Here is a 19,519-nt window from a genome sequence, read left to right as displayed (position 1 = left end):
GGCCGGAAAGGCTCTGTTTCCACAAGTTAACATCAAAAGAGGATAGCTTAGGGCTGTCCTCACTCCCTGGTGGGAGGGTTGCCGCGGACACTGGAGAACATTCACGGTTAATTTTCTAGAACCATGGCTAATGGGACAAATCATTCAGCCATGGAGGCTCCTCCAGCTCAAAGAGCATAAAGAGATACAAAGAGGGAAGCAGGTCATGGGCTCTGGCCCGGGCTCCTGAGGGGCCCTACAGCAGGGGGAAAGCAGGCAGATGTGACTTACCGGGTCAGCCGGGGTGGTGTCGGACTCGGCTGTCACAGCCGGACTGACATCCGCAGCAGGGGCTCGACATCAGCGCAAAGACGGCACCAGCCGGCCGGGTGTGTGTGGCAGGGACACGCAGGGGTTGAGGCCCCAGAGAAGAAAACCTTCTGGAAGGGGGGCCGCCGGATAGCAGCCACGAGCCATCTTTTGCCCTCTGAAGTCTGACTCGGCACAGCCGACTTGGAGTTCGTCACAGGAGGAGCCGTGACGTGGCCTAGACGGGAAGTCAGAGGCCGGGCTGGGGCCGCGTGCGGGGCTGGGGCCTCTCCATGGACCCCAGAGAAAGGGGACGAGGGCTGATTTTGAAGAAGCTGGGAAATCCGGTTTGGAACCACCTGACCCCTGGGCTGCTCGCCTCATCGAAGCTCAAAATGTCTTTGGGGCATTGAGTGACTGCACTGATTTGACACAACAGCTCGTAAGGAGATTTTTATAGATTAAGTCAGAAAACGATGGCAGTCGTGCAGCCGTCGTGTGTGTGATGATCCTTCCTGTTGTGTAAGAAGCAGCAAAGTGATGCGAGGAAGTTGTAAGTGGGAGCCCGTGCTGTGCTGGCCACACTCTGCCTTTCAAACAGAAAGCTGCGGTGCGTGATTAAAACTGTGATAATCCTGGGGAGCCTGGGCAGCTCCGTCCGTTAAGCCTCTGCCTTCAGTTCAGATCATGATCCCAGGGTCCTGGGATCGAGTCCCACAGCCGGGTTCCTTGCTCAGCGGGGAGCCTGCTTCTCCCTCTGCCTCTGCCCCCGCTGCTTGTGCGCGATCTCTCTCTCTCTCTCTATTTCTCTGTGACAAATAAATAAAATCTTAAAAAAAAAACTATAACAATCTTTAAAATGATTTTTAAAAGGTAACATACAGCTTGGATTGCAATATGTCACTTTTTCAAATTGCTTCGATGGCTCCGACCTCATTTGACCTTCACAGCTGCTTCCGTGTAACCTGGGGGGCAGCAGTAATCACCCGTTTTATAGAGGAATCTGAAATCAGAGAGGTTTGGTGACTTGCCCAAGAGCACACAGCAGCTACTGTCAGAACTCGGACTAACTTTCTGCTTCTTTTTTGAGTGTTCTTGTGTAGTAAACCGTTATCTGGAATTCGGAAACACAAGCGAAAATAACATGTCTGTTTTTTCTTTCCTAACACATTTGATGGCAAACTTTTTACTTATCCCGATCTACTTTTGGCAATAAAACATTTTTTGAGATGATGTGAGGCTCTTTTTGTCCTCTTTGGGAAGAATATTTATATATTTTATTGCCAAAACTTTAATGTCTCTGATCATAGGATGCTGTTCCAAACTGCTACCTTATTTATCACATTGGCCCTATTATCTTCCTAAAGCCCCCAAAATTCTGATTCAAAAGCACATCGGAGCACGAGAGTTGTGGATTAACTGTAACCCTGAGGAAGACGGTCTTTGTCATCTCACCGAGTCGGGCGATAGGGGTTTCCATTATCCAGACATTCTGTTCACCGTCACTGGGGGTGGTGAACCTGTGTGGCTCATGGCGAGTGCGTTAGACTGTAATGAAACAGACTTAATGTCAACCCGGCACTTGTTGGGTTAAATAAGGTAATTCAGGTGAATGGTTTATCACTGTGTCTGTTCATGGGACACATTTCGTAACCAGAGTGTTAGCTCTGTAACAGAGTGTCAGCTGTTACCTTTCTTCATAGACTCCGTGTCCCCATGTTCCCGATGAGGAAATGGTGGCAGGCAGAGGGAGCTTAAGCCGCCGGCCAAGGTCACGTGGCTGGTGAGGGGCATGGCCAGGATGGGACACGCGGACTGACTGTCGCATCCGAAGCATATGCACAACCAGTAGGGGAGAGAGAGTTCTGGGATCTCCCGGGGGCCCTGGAAATCCTTTCAGATCGTCATTATGAGGATTAATTATCGGATCATCGGACTGCGGCATGTGGAGGGGCTGCTTCATAGCCTGCTGGTTCCGCCAGGTTTTGCTGGCCTCGGAGAGAGGGAGAGCGCAGGAGAGGGAAGAGGGCGGCGGAGAAAGGGGGGGGGGACTAACTACTGGAGATCGTCTTGCAAATTGGAAATGACTTTATGGAGCAGTTGGCACACCTCTGTCTCCGAGAATTATTGCAAGAACATGAGCTCCTTTGGAGAGACAGGAGGAGGGCTGGGAATTAGAGCAAAGACCAGACACCCCCAGGACTTTCCCCAGAGTTCTGTGGGCTCGGCCAGTGGGGAAATAACCATGATTTGTGTCTGTGCGGGGATGACCCTCTTCCAGCCTCACGGTCCTCCCGGCTTCCCTGACGGCGCTTTTGCCTTTTCCGTTTCCTCGCTTTGAACCTAGGACTTCTCATTTTCTGAGCCCGCTTCGGTGGGGAAGGCCCACGGGTGAGCAGGGCCGAGGACAGGACCGTGGGATGCAGATACCTGAGGGCAGGGCAGGGGAGGGCAGGGCAGGGCAGGGGAGGGGGCGCTTGCTTTTCAAAACCAGATCGCCTTCTGGCTTCCTTCCTGCGAGCGGCCGCTGTGCCCACTGTCAGGTCAGGCAGGGCAGCCGGGCGAGCCGTGGGCCCCGCTGGCTAAGCCGAGATCAGAGGCCCGCGGAGCCCTTGGGCGGCAGCTGCCCCACCGGCATCGCGCAGGGCGGCTCTTATGCGCTGTTTGGGCCGCAGCCCTCGAGAGGTGCCCCTCCCCCAGACTCCTTGACATTTGTCCCGGGATTACTTGGCTGATCCCCTTCTTGGGAGAGGAGGTTGGGGAGCCGGTGATGAGGGAGGGGGGAGGCCGGACTGAGGAGCCTCTGACGGAGGCGCCCGGGCTCCAGGGCCGCAACCCTTGACGGAGGAGAAGAGCGAATTTCTGGGCAGCCCCGGACAAGGCTGACAGGTGGGCAGGGAGACCGCGGCTCTTCTGCTCCGCCGGCTCTGCCAGAAGGTCTGCGCGGCAGTAACGCCGTCTGACAGCCCCAGCTGGCGCTCGGGGAGGGGCGCTCCGGGCCCACCGTGGCCGGCCACGCTCCGGCCTTGCACTGGGGCAGAGGGGAGAGCCCGAGACGGCCCCCCTGACTGCGGGAGCCGCATCGCGTGGACCCTAGTCTGGGTACTCACAAAAGTGCATTTAAATTTTGTTTTGAATCAGGCGTTCAGAGCAAGCATCATTGAATATTTGAGATTTATGGTCGAGGGAAGGCAGGGGTGGACCCTGTTCTCTGCAGCCGTAGGCAGCGTCCGCTGAGAGGAGACGCGAGGCTCCACTTCGTTGTCTGATGGTGACAGCGTTGACCGGGAGCCGCTTGGGTGCCAAGGCACTGCTCTAAACATTTTAATGCTGTTAACGATTAATTTATTCTTCTTAACAACCGCCATGAAGTAGATGCTGATATTGCCTCACTGCAGAGTTAGGAACATTCCCAGGGTCATGGTAAACGGCGGCACCGAGACTCCCGCCCCGACAGTCCCGTGGGTGGCCTCCCCTGAACCACGGTGGCAGTGAGACTCCCGCCCCGACAGTCCCGTGGGTGGCCTCCCCTGAAGCACTCAACCAGCTGCGTTGCCAACAGGGAAAAGGAACAAGCATTTCGCCTCGGCTAGTCTTGGTTTGGAGCATGACTTCAGTGAGATCCAACAGTTGACTGAGGACAGTGCATCCCAGGAGAACAGAGGATAAAGAGCCGTGGAAATACTCTGAGGTCCCGGGAACGTCTGAGCGACATGTGCCTCGTTGTCCCACAGGTAGACATTTCCTCCAGCTACGGGATTCCTCTCACGTGCTGCGCCTCTTTGTCAATGACTGTGGACACCGGACAGTGTTAATCGAATGATCTTAAGAAGAGAGTTCTCTAAATGGGAACTAGTTTGATGTCCATTATAAAAACGATGAGTAATGGGGAACTTAAGAAATGTCGTGGCAGGTAAAAGGAGATCTGAGAAGGGGCGACTGTCTGTCCATCCTCGACCCGCGTGAGACCGCTAGGTCACGGGGTTTGCTTTGGGGGCTGGGAACAGAAATGCCAGGCGCGAAGGTCAGAACTATAGTGGGGCATTTGGGGCGTATGTTTGTGGCGTTCTGCGTGCAGCAGAGATTCTTTGAGTTCGGAGCGTCGAATGTCAATCTGCTGGTTTCTTCTATGTAACCACCGTCCACGCAGCAGGTAGCACCCAGTCAGCCTCTTTTTCCAGCCGTATTTTCTCCTGCTTCGAGGACTGGTTTCCCGGCACCAGAGTCCAGTACAGACTCCCAAGGGGGGTAAGGAAGAGAAGGGAAAGTAGATGCAGAGTCAACTCATCCCCTCTTTGGGCTTTGAAACCACCCGTGCAGGAGCTCTGTCTCCATTTTGTGATGAGGAAACTGATGACCCAAGACGCTGCTAACCCAGGACTATGCAATGAGTAAGTAGCCAAACACTGGTCACCAGGACAGGGTTATAGCTGAAAGTTCGTTATGCCCAGAGAAAAAACCTGATGCTAGCACTCGTCCGAAGAGAACCTATTCCAAACCAAAGATTTCCAAATAAACTCTTGCAACAGGCTCTTTTGCAAGCTGGGGGTCACTAGCAAAATCTCCCATTTCTCCAGATACAGGATCTTCAGTTTCTGATAAGATGCCCAGTGGTTTTCAAGTTGTACTTTTTGCATAAAGATCGATGTCTTAATATCATTTATATCTCTCTGACTTCATTTTAACATGGCTTGATGCGGTAGGTAACAGGATCAAACCCACTTTTCCCTTCTTGGTGCTGCTCTGGTGCCTAATGTACATGTACCGCACAACACAGACACGCCGGTCCTGTGAACACCGTGTTTGCGCAGCCCATTTTTAAAAAAGATTTATTTATTTATTGGGGGGAGGGGTGGAGGGCGAGGGCGAGGGAATCCAAGCAGACTCTTCACGGAACGAGGTGCGCGATGCAGGGTTCGATCACAGGAGCCTGAGATCACGAAACCAGCAGTCAGATGCTTAACCAACGGTGCCACCCAGAGCCTGCACAGGCCACGTTTTAACTTATTTTCCATCTAAGCATAAAATCCTTCCACTCTTACCCTGTCTAATCCATTTTCCATGCACTAACCAAAGGGAGCTTTTGAAAACATACATCAGATTATATCATCTTCCGGCTTAAAACCCTTCAAGGTTTTCCCATTGCCTGAACCTGCAAGATGCGCGCCTGACTGGGGCTCCCGTTCCCTGCGGGGTCGGGCTCTTCCCTCCTCTTCAGCCTCGCTCCGGGCTTCCCGCCTTGGCTCCGTGCTCCGCTGCCTCAGGGCCTTGGGGCGCGCTTTCTGTCTGTTTGGAAGGCTCTTCCCATGGCTTTTGCACAGTTGGCTCCTTCTCAAGCCTCAAGTTCCTAAATGTCACCTTAAATGTCAGAGACCTTTCCCTGAACCCTCCGTCTGAAGCAGGGCGTTCTGCTGCTTCTGCCTCCGCACCGTTTGATTTCCTTACCCAGACACCGCACTCCGCAACGACTGTCTAGTGACTCACTCAGTTCTCCGTTTCCTTTATTGACATGTAGGCTTCAGGAGGACAGGGTCCGCATCTGCTCCTGGATGGGCCTTTATTTAGCACAGAGAGCAGTGCTTGGCACGGACAGTCTCCACGCACGTGCGCTTCGTTAACTGAATGCGTGGACAAGTCCGGAACGGTCGCGGAGATTTCCTGCAGGCGTCGCCATGGGGGAGCTCCATGTAGAGATCCCACCACGGGTTTGTAACTCGTGTTTACCCAAGTGGGTGGTGTGAGCCCTCGTGCTTGCAGACGCACCGGCCACAAGGAGCCGAGAGCGAGGCGTCTCCTAGGAGGGAGCAGAGGCGGCGTCCAGGCCCGGAGCTACTCTACCTCCCTCCCGGCGGCCTGCCCACCTCCTCCGGTGAACCTGCAGCCTTCCAAGCCCGAGATGGCCAACCTGCCTTTGGATCCTCTTTCTTTCTTCCTTTCTTTTTTTAACTTATTTATGAGAGAGAGAGAGAGCGAGCACGAGCGCAAGCAGGGGGAGAAGCAGGATCCCCGCTGAGCAGGGAGCCCTACGCAGGGCTCGATCCCACGACCCTGGGATCGTGACGAAGCTGAAGGCAGATGTAACTGACGGAGCCCCCCGGCGTCCCACCTTCGGACCCTGTTCAGTACGAATAAGAACGAACTGCGAGATCCTCACTCCTGAATTTGACGGGTTTTTATTCATAGCTCTTTAGAGTATCTGCTTTTACAAAAGGCTTTAAAATAAATGGAACCTAAGTGATTAGGCTCTAACCCCTGGCAAGCAGTCTGCCCTGAGGAGAGCATTGCTGCCTGCGGAAGCGGACCATCTTCAGAAACAGGTTATTTTACTGTCACAGCCAAAGCCCCAGGTCTCTTCTTCAGATCCTGGGTCAGCTGAGAACCAAAGGAGTGAGTTTCACCCACTCTACAAGCACTTAGGGTGAGTTATTTTTGGCTCAGCTGGAAAATCTCCAAATATATCTTGAAAGACAGGAAGAATAACCCCACCCCAACAGACGGGGCGCCTCCCCACTCCCGTGCTCCTCAGCGCTCTAGCGACCTGCGAGTCTACTGTGGAAAGTAACTTTTCCAAAATCTCACATTATCTAGGACGTCTGAAATGTATTTTCTTGGACAAAGATGCTAGTTTGTTTAAAATTTTCAATTTGGGGCACCCGGGTGGCTCAGTGGGTTGAGCCTCTGCCTTCAGCTCAGGTTGTGATCTCAGGGTCCTGGGATCGAGCCCCGCATCGGGCTCTCTGCTCAGCAGGGAGCCTGCTTCCTCCTCTCTCTCTGCCTGCCTCTCTGCCTACCTGTGATCTCTGTCAAATAAATAAAAAATCTTTAAAAAAGTTTTTTTCAATTTGTTTTTATTTATAATGCTTACTAGAATTTCCAGCGTGACATTTCTCTATTAATGATAGCTAATGTGGACCCAAAATAGAAAATGACAAGGATTGTTCTCATAATATTCAGGAAAAATTTCATCCCTCCATTATTAGCTCTTTTGAGATTGAAAAATAATTTCCTAAATTGTGGCCTAAGGTGATAATCTCCTAAATTCTGTCTCCTCTCTCGATCCTTGTTTTGTCTATTGCCTTTGAATCATTTATGGGTTTCAGGCCGCCCACTGAGCCCCAGCTCCGCTCTGCTGGGTGCGGTGGGCCTCAGTGGGTTGGACGTAAAACGCGGGTCCCGAGCAGGGAGGGGGTGGAAACCACACGCACAGTCTGTTTGCTCACAGATGTGCACATAATAGAAGCTGAAATTTAAGTAGCTTCTCTCTCTTTGTATTTGAGAGGAGTCAAAGACAAGCAGTTGTGTGGGGGTTGGGAAGGTGAGGGGCAGTGAAGCCCGGAGAGGAGCTGGGGGCACTGCGTGCGTCAGCCCTGGCGAGAGATGACCTCCTTGACAAGGTGTTGATTCTGATCCCCAGGAACTCCGACTTGGGCGTTTGGCTCTTGATGAACCACCGGTGAGTGACTTTACATGAGGAAGGAGTGAGGGCTTGATCCAGGAGGAGAACTCCAAGGCCCGACCATTGATTTCTCCCGCTCCTGCACCCTGCAGGGCTGTGGAGGGGTCATTGTTGAGGGTCAGGGTCACGGCAGTGCCTAATGCTTCACAATTCCGCTAAGACGGCAACAGATCTGGCCTCTACCTGTGTCCGTGCAGCCGGGCTGGGTCTATGTTGGGTACCTCCTGGCCTTGCATCCTCTTATCCAGGAGAGGCGGGACCCTGTGAATCACAGAGAGACATTTGCTGTGACTTTCCAGGGTAGGACGTTCTGGGCGGGAGTTTAGAAGCGTCTCCGTTTCCTCCTGTGTGCCGGGCCCCCATTCGTGCTCCGTCACCACACGAAGAAGCGCTTCTGAGCAAGGATTTCTTATGGTCGGAACAGCTGGATTTCTTTCATATTTGATGAGGTGGTCAGTGTTTAAGGTGCTTTTCCGATGTTCTAAATCTTCTAAAATTGCTCTTGGGACGAGCCCCGGGTGTGGTACGGCAGTGCTGAATCACTAAATCCTGTATCTGAAACTAACATTGCCCTGTATAACGCCTAGCTGGAATTTAAGAAAAAACCTGGAAAGAAGTTATACTTATTACGTGTTTTAAATTAAACGGGTTCTCAGATGAGGGAGTGGGTCCTCTCCCTCGCCCTAGCAACCCGGCCTTCCCCCAACCAAAGCCGCGATACAGACGGGACCAGGCCACATTTTGCCAAATAGACGTGATTCCATTCCCGTTGCCAAGGATCTTATTGAAGAGGAGCGTCCTGGACGATGCTTACTTAATCAAGACGTTCTTGTATTTTCCAATCTCATTTACTAATTATGCAAATAATTTTTCTTAATCTCATTCAGCCAATACCTTTCCACATGACATTTAAGCTTGTCACTCGGTTGTTCTCATCAACTAATTGGGTGATGTTGGCTCCCTAAACTTTGAACAAATTGGTTCAAACCCCACGGAATGTCTTTATTTGGGAGGCTGAAAATAGATGCAAATCTTTGAAAAGAGCAGATAAGAGGATATTTTAAGTGAGACATAATGTTTTCAGGCAACGAGACCATGGAATCATGGAACTATTTCTAGACATCTGTTTTCAGAATGTTCTCTTTTTTAACAAGCAGTTTTTAAATTCATCGTACAAATACTCCCCATGATGCAGGGGCAGATTTGAAAGCAAAATAGAATTGAGTTTTTTGGTAGTGAATGAGTGGACTTCTTATTTTGAGAAAATATCTTCTAGATGCCTTCCAGGGTTAGAAATCTCTTATATTACAGAAAACGTCAGAAGATTTGTATTTTTGTAAAAGAAGACTATGAAACTCACCCGTTAAGTTTCTATTCCGCTGTGAGACAGCCAGCGGACCTCTGTGGAGTATAGGATGTTCGTGGACGCAGCCATCCCGTTGCAAAATGCTCTCGGCAATGAATGAGTAGTAACTCCGTGTATGGGGGGGCAGTTGGTACTCTGAGTATGTTAAATAAAATACCTCGAATGCAGGCCAGGAAAGTCATACGCGTGAAGAGCAGAGGAGAGTCTTCCTTCCCCACAGAACACCAGGAGGTCTTCAAACAAAAGCCATTTTCTCCTATAACTTTTAGGTCATTTCAAACTGTTGGGCTGTCTTCACTCTGCTTCTGGTGATCCATCGCAAAGGGGCAGGGAGCCCCTTGTTTACGGTAGCCCTGGGGTGGGGCTATCAGTTTCCTGTTAAGGAGAAGGAACTTGGGGCTCAGAGGAGATACTCAATCCACTGAGGGTCACAGGAGTCCATGACACTTTAGGACCTAGAACATTAACTGACGCTTTTTCACTTGAACACCCAATGTTCCAGGAGAGAAGCAGGCTGGTCTCCCCTCAAAGACGGATGCTCTTTCTGCGGCATGCGACACTCCATTTTTCTTAATCACCTCGTTGCGGTGCTCGAGAAGATGTGACTGGGTCTGTGTGGGACGAAAGGGAAAGTCAGACTGTTCGAATATGACGCATTGTGCGAGCTGAAACAGACCCATGATGACCAACGAGCTGTCAGAAGAAATAACGCTGAAAAATTTCACTCAAAGATAACTAATTTCTTTATTGAAAGGAATCTGTTTTCCGATACTGTGCCGCACCATATGGGAATGACACAGACCTTAAACTCTGCCTTCCCCAGGGGGTAAGCAACACCCCTTTGAATTACACAGCGTGGAGGTCCTGGTCCCCTGTGAGGGCAGGGCCTGGTCTATGGTAGGATTTGGTAAATATTTGCTGGATGGACCAATGCACCAGGTTCTCTCCTCAGCGTCCAGCATCATTTCTCTGCTAGACTCTAGCAAACTCTCCTCCAGTCTCCCCTGTGGGGAGGCTGAGCCGCCGGTGCACGGTGGGACCTATTGTGTGACAAGGCAGGTAACATGATATCGTCCTTTTACAGGCGTGTGTGTGCACGGCTAGGGTACTGAGAGTTTACAGACCAGATGGCCTCTGGTTTTACCTTTGTTCTGTCCTCCTGACTTGCTCGAGCGTCACAGAGTAATGACTCGGCCCAGATCTACGGAATCGTCGTCCTCCAGCTCACATTCAACTGGCACCTTTGGGAAAGCGTGTGACGGCCAGGCTGTGCTGAGAAGCGCAGAGGCAAACGGGGTAGTCTGTGTTCCCAGTCCTTCGCTCACTGCCTGGCAACCCAGGTGGGCGAGTCCAGCCCAGGGGAGTCCACAGCACAGAGGCTGGCCGAGCCACTTGCACTTGAGAGAAGGCTGTGCTTTCGGCACATTTTGTGGGTCCCTTGGGATAGAGTTTAAAATGGAGAGGTCAGCGTGGATTTTAATGATATTCAGAAAAGAGAAAGAGGGAGCTTCTGCGGCTCATCTTACCCCCACCATCCGTCCCCCAAGCGTAGGCCTGGACAGCACTCGGTTTCCCTCCCCAGGGACGGGCCCCGGAAGATGAGTGCGGCAGCGTGTGAGGACAAGGATGGGGCCGCGGAGGTCCCCGCAAAGCGAGACCGGCTCGGAGGCTGGGAGGCGCGAGGGGAAGCCTGTGCCTGAAACACGCTGTGTAGAAGGGTGTGGCCCTCAGCAGCCGGCACCCGAGTGCTCTCTCGGGGACCGCTCGTGGCTCTCTGCGCTCGTGGGTTTCATTGAACCCCACAACCCCATGTGGCTGATGAGATCGTCGTCGTCATCATTATTATTATCGTGTCCTTCAAATGAAGAAACCGAGGCACGGGGTGGTGAAGGTACTTGCTCAAGGACACACAGCCAGGAAGTGCTCGGGGTGGTTTTGAACTCTGAACTGCCCCTCGGTGCTGCACAACTCAGGAGCCCCTCCCTTATCTGCGGTTTCAGTGACCAGGCTTGGGAGCGGAAGGTCCCTAGTAGCCTAACCCTGAGCCACGGGGCCACGTCACTCACCTCACTTCATCTCAACACGCAGGCGTTTTATCGTCTCACGGCGTCCAAGAAGAAGGGCGAGTGCAGCACGACAAGGTCTGTTTAAGGGAGAGAGGAAGACCTCATTCACATGGCGTTTTTACAGCATATTGTCATAATCGTCTTATTTTGTTCTTAGTTACTGTTACTCTCTTACGGTGCTGGTTTGTACATTAGGCGTTATCACGGGTGTGTACGCATGGGAAGAACACACGGGATGTACAGTGCTCCCTGCCGTGTAGGGTTTCAGGCATCTCCGGGGGGTCTCGGAACACGTTCCTCCCCGGATAACGGGGTGTGATATTGATACTTGATAGATCGGTTGTGAGGCGCACAGTGAAGGGAGGGCCCAAGGTGGACGCCCCATTTTCTGGTGTAGAAACCAGTCCCCATGACGTCATCATTCTGATGGGGGAACTCCAGAGGAACAGCAGGTCTGGGAGGCCAGCAAGGAGGCTTGGGACAATTTGAGATGAAGACATTTCAGGGACCGGCCAGTGGGGACGTTCAGTTAGCGGACGGTACGTACATGGTTCTGGAACTCAGGAGAGATATCTGAGCTGAACTATTTGAGATGGATCTAAACAAACAGCAGCATAATGAAAAGCACACATAGCAGGAAACCAGAGATTTTTACCATACTTGGAATTTTGACCTTGTAATTCGAGCAGCTCATTTTCAGAGTCACTAGACACGTCAGTCCCTAGCACTTATACAAAATTAGCCTTCATCCATCAAGTTTATTTCTCTGGCTCTTCTAGCACGAGGCCGAACTCGGCGGGATAATTCTTTTTTCTTCCATAGCCTCGATGGATTTGCAGCTGTGCATCCACGGACTTCCGCTCCACCTTTGTGACCCCAGTAGCTAGCGCTGCTGGCGCAGTCTGTGCCCATGGGACTGAGCGACGCAGGTGGACGTCTGAACTCCGGTGTTCTTACGGGTCTGTAAAAATACCATTTGGGGGTTGCTGTATTCAATAGATCTACTTGCAAAACCAATGGAACATTCCATGCTGTGGGGAAGATAGAGGAGCCTCGTGTCCGTGTGGTTCCTTTTCCCTCAACAACTGAGGGCTGCCCACGTGCAGCTGCTGCCCACAGAAAACCGTCTCGGTCTTTCGTAGAAGATGTCCTTCGAGGGTAGCACGTGAACCCTCTCAGCCCCAAGTCAGAACATGCCCTGAGCTCTGGACCCGAGCCGAGCGCCTCTCCGAGAATCAGTCCCACGGAGATCCGCGGTGCTGGGTAGTTGAGAACCGAAGGCCTTCAGCCTTAGGCTGGGGTGGCCTCCTGCGACCCAGGTCGTTCCCCGCGAACCCACAGAGCATCTTCTCCCTGTCCTCCGGCGGGTGGTGGGGTGGGCAGTGCCGCTCCGCTTGGGAACCTGGAGCCCGCTGGGGCTGTTCGAGTCAGAAAATGGACAGAAAATTGCAAAGAGAAAGAAAAATGGCAACCAGGACATTAAGCGGCCTACAAAGTCGTCAGAAGAAAAGCTGGGCCTGCGGGTTCCTGAATGGCGAGATGATCGGTGCCCCGGGACATGCCTCTGATTTTCGCTCTCTAACAGATGCCCGAAGGGCCCTTCCTTCTGTTCTCCTGTAGCCAGGATCGCTGCTGCTGTGTGAGTCGCCTCCGAGAGAAACCCGTGTGTTTTGAAGAGACTTTGGCCTTATTCTATCTTCTCTCTCTAAACTACCAGTGTTCAAACCTTTTAAATTGTCTTCCCCTATTGATGGAGAAAACTTGAATAAAGACTCTCAATAAATATTTGTATTCTTAAAATGTGTGTGTGTGTGTGAGAGAGAGAGAGAGAGTGCCACTGGCGATTAGATTGTGAACATTCTGAAATTCTGTCCCTCGCCTGTTCGAGTTAAGCGCGCTGGAGTGCACATGGGTGAGAATGGCGTCATTTCAGTTACTCGTTAGTAGTTGTTAGTGAAAAAGAAAAATATCGTTGTAATGCAATATGTCCATATATATCTCGATATCTTAAACTGAGAAATCTTTTATTTATTTATTTAATATTTAGTTAATTTATTTGAGAGAAAGAACGAGAGAGAGGGAGAACACGAGAGGGGAGGGTCCGAGGGAGAAGCCGACTCCCCACGGAGCAGGGAGCCCGAGGCGGGACTTGATCCCGGGACTCCAGGATCATGACCTGAGCCGAAGGCAGTGGCTTAACCCACTGAGTCCCCCAGGTGCCCTCAGACTGAGAAATCTTAGAATGAAGAGAGAAAAGACTGGAAAAGTCTTCCGCTCTCATCCCGCAGAGAAACAGTTCTTGAAGTCGGCCCTTTCCTCTGCTCAGTGGTAAGCACCGAACACCTGCTTCGTGCCTCCAACTGAAGCAAGTGCTGGCCTGCACGAGCCTCCGTCCCCGCGAGGAAGCCCAGCTGCCCTGTGACACGGCTCTAGGAGGCCCCTCGGAAGCCGCGGGAGGGGTGGCGCGGGCAAGGGGACGGAGCTTCACACCCGCTGGGTCAGGTGGAGACGAAGGCTCCGCCCGAGTGAGGTGGATGGTGAGGGGAGCGGCTCCTTCCGGCGGCCGGAGACCCGGCGCGCGGGCTGGGCGGCAGCTAGTCCTGTGGGCAGCAACGGAGGAGCTTCTGGGTGTTGATCCGGGGTCGCACCCGCGCGCAGATACACAGCCCAGCAGGCCCGAGGATGACCTCCGGGGGGCTCGCGGGTGCCGGGGAACAGAAGGCGCAGCCTGGGCAGCTGGGAGCCGCCGCATAAATAAGGCACCAGAGCTTTGTTCCGCGCAGTCTGCTCCCTGTCAGGCCTGACAAGGCGGCGCCCTTTGTGCTCCCTGATAATGGATTTCTTTCTGAGGCACCATCAGGTTCTGAAACGTGAACCACGAGCTGGTGAGCCCAGCTCCTGTCTCCCCCCCTCTCTGGGAGCGGGGTTCTCAGAAGCTTTGGAAGACGTTTACGAACGTGGATTGTCATTGTCTCCCCTCAAATCAATGTCCAAGCTCTGCGGGCAGTTTAATCCCCAGCTGGCCAGGCCGCAGCCTGTGCGGACTGAGTCTTAGAAGAATGGGCTTCTCGGAGGCACGGCGGTGGGAAGTTTGTACTTTTGTTGTAAGGACAGTTGGGAGTCTGTGGGGTCTCACTCCCTTCTGTTCCTCGTGAGCTTTTTTCAATTATAGAAACAGCACATTTCCTAATAAGTCCAAAAATGCAACGGTAGAAGAAATAGTGACCTCTAGCCCTTCTCTAATAATCTGTGTAGTAGACAGAGCAGAGGTCAGGCTTTGCCACACGCCTGCTGTAAACACCGCCTGCCACTTGCTAGCTGTGTGACCTTGCACAAGTTAGTGTGTGTGGGCCTCAGTGTCCTTGTCTGTGAAATGGGAGCCACGGGACCTTTTGCCCACTTTACCAGTAGCACATAAAACACCTACAATAATATCTGATAGAACTAAGCACACTGTTCACATTAACTATTATTAGCATAGCTATTATGAATGTCACTTTTTTCTTTGTTTCTCTTAAATCAGCGCATAGAATTCAGCAACTCAGGTTTTCCTTAATCTTAGTTAATCTATCACAAACATCTTTCTAGATCCAAATCTAAACATATGTAGAGATTACTATTACGTTTTAGCAGCTGTCATACTACTGCATAATGTGGATTGCCACTCATCTGTTTGAACATTACATTTTTACTGCGTATGTTCTCCTCTAGGATTCTGATGGATTCCTGTCTCACGTTGAACATTACATTTTTAGTGACCATCCAGTTGTTTCTAAGGTCTTGCTCTTGCAAACACAGTAGCAGTGAGGACTGTTGTACATACATTCTTTTGTACCATTGATTTTGTTTCCAAAAGAGTCTTGAAAGTGTGACTGCTAGATCCAAAGTCATGAGATTTTATTTTATTTTATTTTATGGTTTGTAATTCTATCTTCAGATTGTTTTTCTTTAGGTGTAGTTGGCTCAACGTTACATTAGTTTCAGGTGTACAACATAGCGATGCAGCTTCTCTATCCGTTACACTCACCGCAAGCATAGCTACCGTCTGTCACCCTAAGTTATGAGATTTTAAAATGGTAATAGATGTCCCAAAATCTCATAGCGATTTGCACCTACCAGAACTGTATGCTCACTTCCCCATGTGCTTACCAGCAGTGAATATTATCAATCTTTAATTTTTTCCAGCCCGGCAGGCAAAAAATAGAATCTCATTGTCCTTTCAATTGACCTTCCTCTGACTACCAGTGAGATCGGGAGCATGGACGGGTTCTAAGCTGAGGCATTTAATGATCAGCTTTCCCGTTTGAGAGATCGCTGGGGCCGCGGTACGCGGAGTTGATGAGACGGGAGTGGAGAAGGCTGCTCTGGAATTGGAGGGGTGGTGAGGAGGCTGCTCCGGTTCTCCGGCCTTTGTGTCGGCAAGCAATCTCCACTCCCACACGTCCGCCCCGAACCCTGGCCTGTGTCCGGGGCCAGCGGCACACACGACTGCCGGGTGCTGGTGCGGAGCCAGTCACACTCCAGGTGTCCACCGCGACCTCCTTTCTTGTTTTTCCTCTTCCCAGACGTATCCTTTCTCGTAGTTTTCTTAACTTAATTAATGGCCTCACCGTCCCCCTAACTAAACTGAGGATTAGGGTTAGTTAGTCTTGCCTAAACTACAAAACTCGGAGCCACGCTTCAGTCCTTGTCCTCTGTCTCCCACAGCCAGTCCTGTCACTGCGTCCTACAGACTTTGACCTCCGTCGGGGGCTCCATTCCTTGCTTGTCGTCCTCCCTGGGCTGCCGCACGAACACGCCTTCCTCATCTCCTTCGTGCCCATGATGAACCTTCCTGAGTTCCCAGCCTGCTCGTGTTCTCTAGCCCTGTTGTCTCTGCTTGGAATTCCCTCCCATCACTTACCCCCAGTGAAGTGAAACTTCCTCCTAAGCTCACCTTGAGAGTTCCTTTTCCCGTGAAATCCTCTGCTGCTCATGTGCCAGTGTGCGTAGAACCAATAACTCCTTTGCTTGTGCCCCTAACGCACCCCCCACCTTAACCTGTGTTACTGGCACTTGAATCTGTGCCACTCTAGATCTCCCTCAGAGATCTCTGACCTCCTTGAGAACATGGTTCATGGCTTTCTCATCTTTTACCCAGCACACTACTTGGCAAAGGGTGGCACTTAACTGTTTTTTGAAATAAGGAAGGCACTCTGGTCTAAACTTCTGTGGTTATGAGTTAGATTATCAGCAAGATGTCTCCCTTTAGTTTTTTTCATTTAAAATCGTAAAACATCACTTACTCCTCATAAGAAATTTGGAAAAAAGTTGAAAAGTAGAAATAAAAAAGTGACGTTGGGGGAACCAGGTGGTGGGTATTGGAGAGGGCACAGATTGCATGGAGCACGGGGTGTGGTACAAAAACAATGAATACTGTTACGCCAAAAATAAAAAAATATATGTACATAAAAAAATAAATAAAATAAAAAAAACTGATAGAAAGTCATCCATGTTCCCATTTATAATTTTATCTTGCCTTCTCCTGTCTTAGTTGAATGAGTGTATAATAATTGACAGTGGGATGATTCGCCCCCCCCGCCCCATCTCCATTCCTAAAGTCTGAGAACTCTAGAATAAACTGAAAAGAGGGGAACCTGCCACTATATCACTTATTACTGGGAAAATTCATCTGTCAGTATAATAAGAGATAAGAAATATGTCACTGGAATGTTATCCTTCCCAGTGTTTTGGTAGATGTAATATTTTCCAGTGTGGCACCACGGGGTTTAGAGTTAGAATCTTGTGGGAACTGAGCTTGGGATGACCCGAGTGGACTATAGGGCTCATCGTGAAACCCTACCCCCCCACTGTGTCTTTATCACTCACCAGCATGTATTTTCCCCTTAAAGTAAAATTCCTCAGATCAGATTCTTTTCACCTTGTTCATTTTCACTGACCGATGTAAGCAATGAGCAAACTTGTGTCTGTGTCTACTCTACGGCAGGCCTAGAAGAAGACAAGGGAGATGCGCGGTATCCCAGCCCACCAGACCTCTCTATCATTAGACTCAGAAACCGAGCGGTTGAGCTTCCCTTGGGGTTTCTGATGTGGGTTTCATCAGCTACGACAGTAAATCTGCTTTGTAACCGACTCTTCACCACCCCTCTTCCATGTTAAGGGATGTGGTTGCAATTTCTGTTTGTTCAGTGTAGTCTCGTAATTTCCATACTCAGTCCCGTGGTGTCAGACATTTAAGATTTTCCCTTTTTTACTATTGGAGTAACCATAATTAAGAAACATTTTAGGCATTAAAAGTCTTCTTTCCATATTTCAACTTTTATATCCTTAAGCCATTTCTAGATCCAGAATTACTGAGTCCAAGGATTGGAACAGCTTGAGGCTCATGATACATTTGCCCAATTTTTTTTCAAAAGAGTTTTTCAAATTTATACACTCCCCCATAATGTGTGAAAGTGGCCATTTTGTAGCACCATTTCCAAGAGCGAGAGTTGACCATTAAAAAATAAATCCCAGCTAATTTGCTAGGTAGTAAGTTGTTACAGGAGTTTTACAGATTGTGTCCTCACTTCTTCAGGAAATCTTCAGACTGACCAAGACTTTTCATCCGTTTGTTAAAGTTTTAACTGGACTGCAGGTCTGTTATAGATAATTTTAAGTATTCTTGTAGCCCTATAATTCTAGGCTACTCTGAACGTTATTCCCATTTACAAGGTGCACAGTTACACTTCACAAATGGATTATTGTAAGTAGTGTGGGCTGTGTCATCTTTGTGCGGGAGGAAAGAGTCCTATAAGAGATGACAGATGGAGGCCCCGGCAGAAAGGAGGGGAAAGATGTTTGATCGGGGTAAGTTGCGTAACCAGGGGAAGCATGAGCTCATGAAACTTTGCTAACCGTAAACCACGGTTTTATGACCAAAGGACTGTTAGAGAATCTAACCAGGGGCATGCTTGCTTTTGTAGCTTATGGAAAAAAATCTCACACGCATTTCTCTAGATAATGGCAGGGGAGGGACAAAGAGAAAAGGACTGCAAAAAACCTTAAGTCCCCACTATCTTTAAATCTAGACACTCTGAATACTCTTGGAGACTCACTGAGAGTCCCTGTCTTTCAGAAGACTTGGTTGCCTCTGTGTAACCATCTGCCCTCCCCGAGGTTATAACATGCAAAATGTGAGATTTGGATATCAAGTCACCATTTGGAAATCATAATTTCAAAGTTCCCCAGAGCAGGAAGTTGCTATTTGTGGCAAATGCTTCTCAAACTATTTCTAACAGTTCACAGATATTTTCTCACTAATCACCACGCATTTTTGTTGTCCCTTAATGGGAAAGTTGGTCTGAGGAGATGAGAGCCTGATGCTCTCCCTTATTTGTTTTCAGGGCCCAACTAAAGCAACGGGCAGATGTGTATTGTGTCTACTTTGTGGTGGGCCTTGAAAAGACCGAGAAGACTGGCTTATCCCCCAAACTCTTCTGATTAGGAAAAAGCTCAAGGTGAATTGTGACAAAATGCAGTTCTGCTTCCAAATAGATTACAGTCAGGTGTGGGACAGACGCATGTGCGTCAATAGTGGGATTGTCCGAGTGGGTGAGAGGTGCTAAGTGTGTTGGGTACAACTGTGAAGCAGACCAAGGCTCATAAACAGATGAATGTTTCTAGAGCCTAACAATTTAGAAAAACTTGCAAATAAATTATTCTTATTGGAGGTTCTCAAAAACCCTGCTGTGTATCGTAGCCTCATTTTATAGCTAAAGAGACTGAGGCCCAGAGATATTAAATAAATGGCTTGTCAGATAGAATTCCATGAGTCAGGACGTAGAAAGGAACAGACACCTCAAGTTCATGACTCAGTGAGGAGATTCGCCCTTCTGGATTAGAAGATTCCGCAAAATGACCTGCAGGGTGTATGATTCTAGAGGTATAGGAGGCTTTGGAACGGAATTAGATAGCTTTGATTTTTTAAATTTTAAGTTGTGAGTAGGAATATGATGCGTTAAAGGCGATGCTTGCCTCGGTGTACAGGTTGAATTGGGATGAAGAGACGTTGACTTACAGCGGTCGGCTGAATAATAGCGTGACCGCCAACGTGGGGCCCACTTGGACTTCCACGTGGATGGGAGGCGTACGATAGAGAGCAGAAGATCCAGATGAAGGACACGCCAAAAGTGAAACATGGAGGTCTTGGTAATAAGACAGACGTGGTCGATGACAAAGAAGGAGACAATAAAGGGTGATTCCGTTTTGAGGCGGGGAAGAAGAAGAGCAGTTCAGCCGGCGTGGGCCTGGCCCCTTGAATTCTCAGGCGGAAAATTCTCTGAGAGCATTTCCAGTGCGAGT

The 19,519-nt window shown here is 50.0% G+C and overlaps 1 long non-coding RNA gene across 2 annotated transcripts in view; it reads left to right on the top strand.

The window, feature by feature from the left end:
• The window catches only part of LOC116585274, a 319,368-nt gene that overhangs the window by 172,767 nt on the left and 127,082 nt on the right, over positions 1-19,519 (top strand). The gene's annotated exons all lie outside the window — the stretch shown is intronic.

Source organism: Mustela erminea, chromosome 2 (assembly GCF_009829155.1).
Source record: "Mustela erminea isolate mMusErm1 chromosome 2, mMusErm1.Pri, whole genome shotgun sequence".
NCBI classification, from domain to species: domain Eukaryota; kingdom Metazoa; phylum Chordata; class Mammalia; order Carnivora; family Mustelidae; genus Mustela; species Mustela erminea.
Note: the sequence above shows the minus strand (reverse complement) of the source record. Positions and strands in the feature narration are given on the sequence as shown.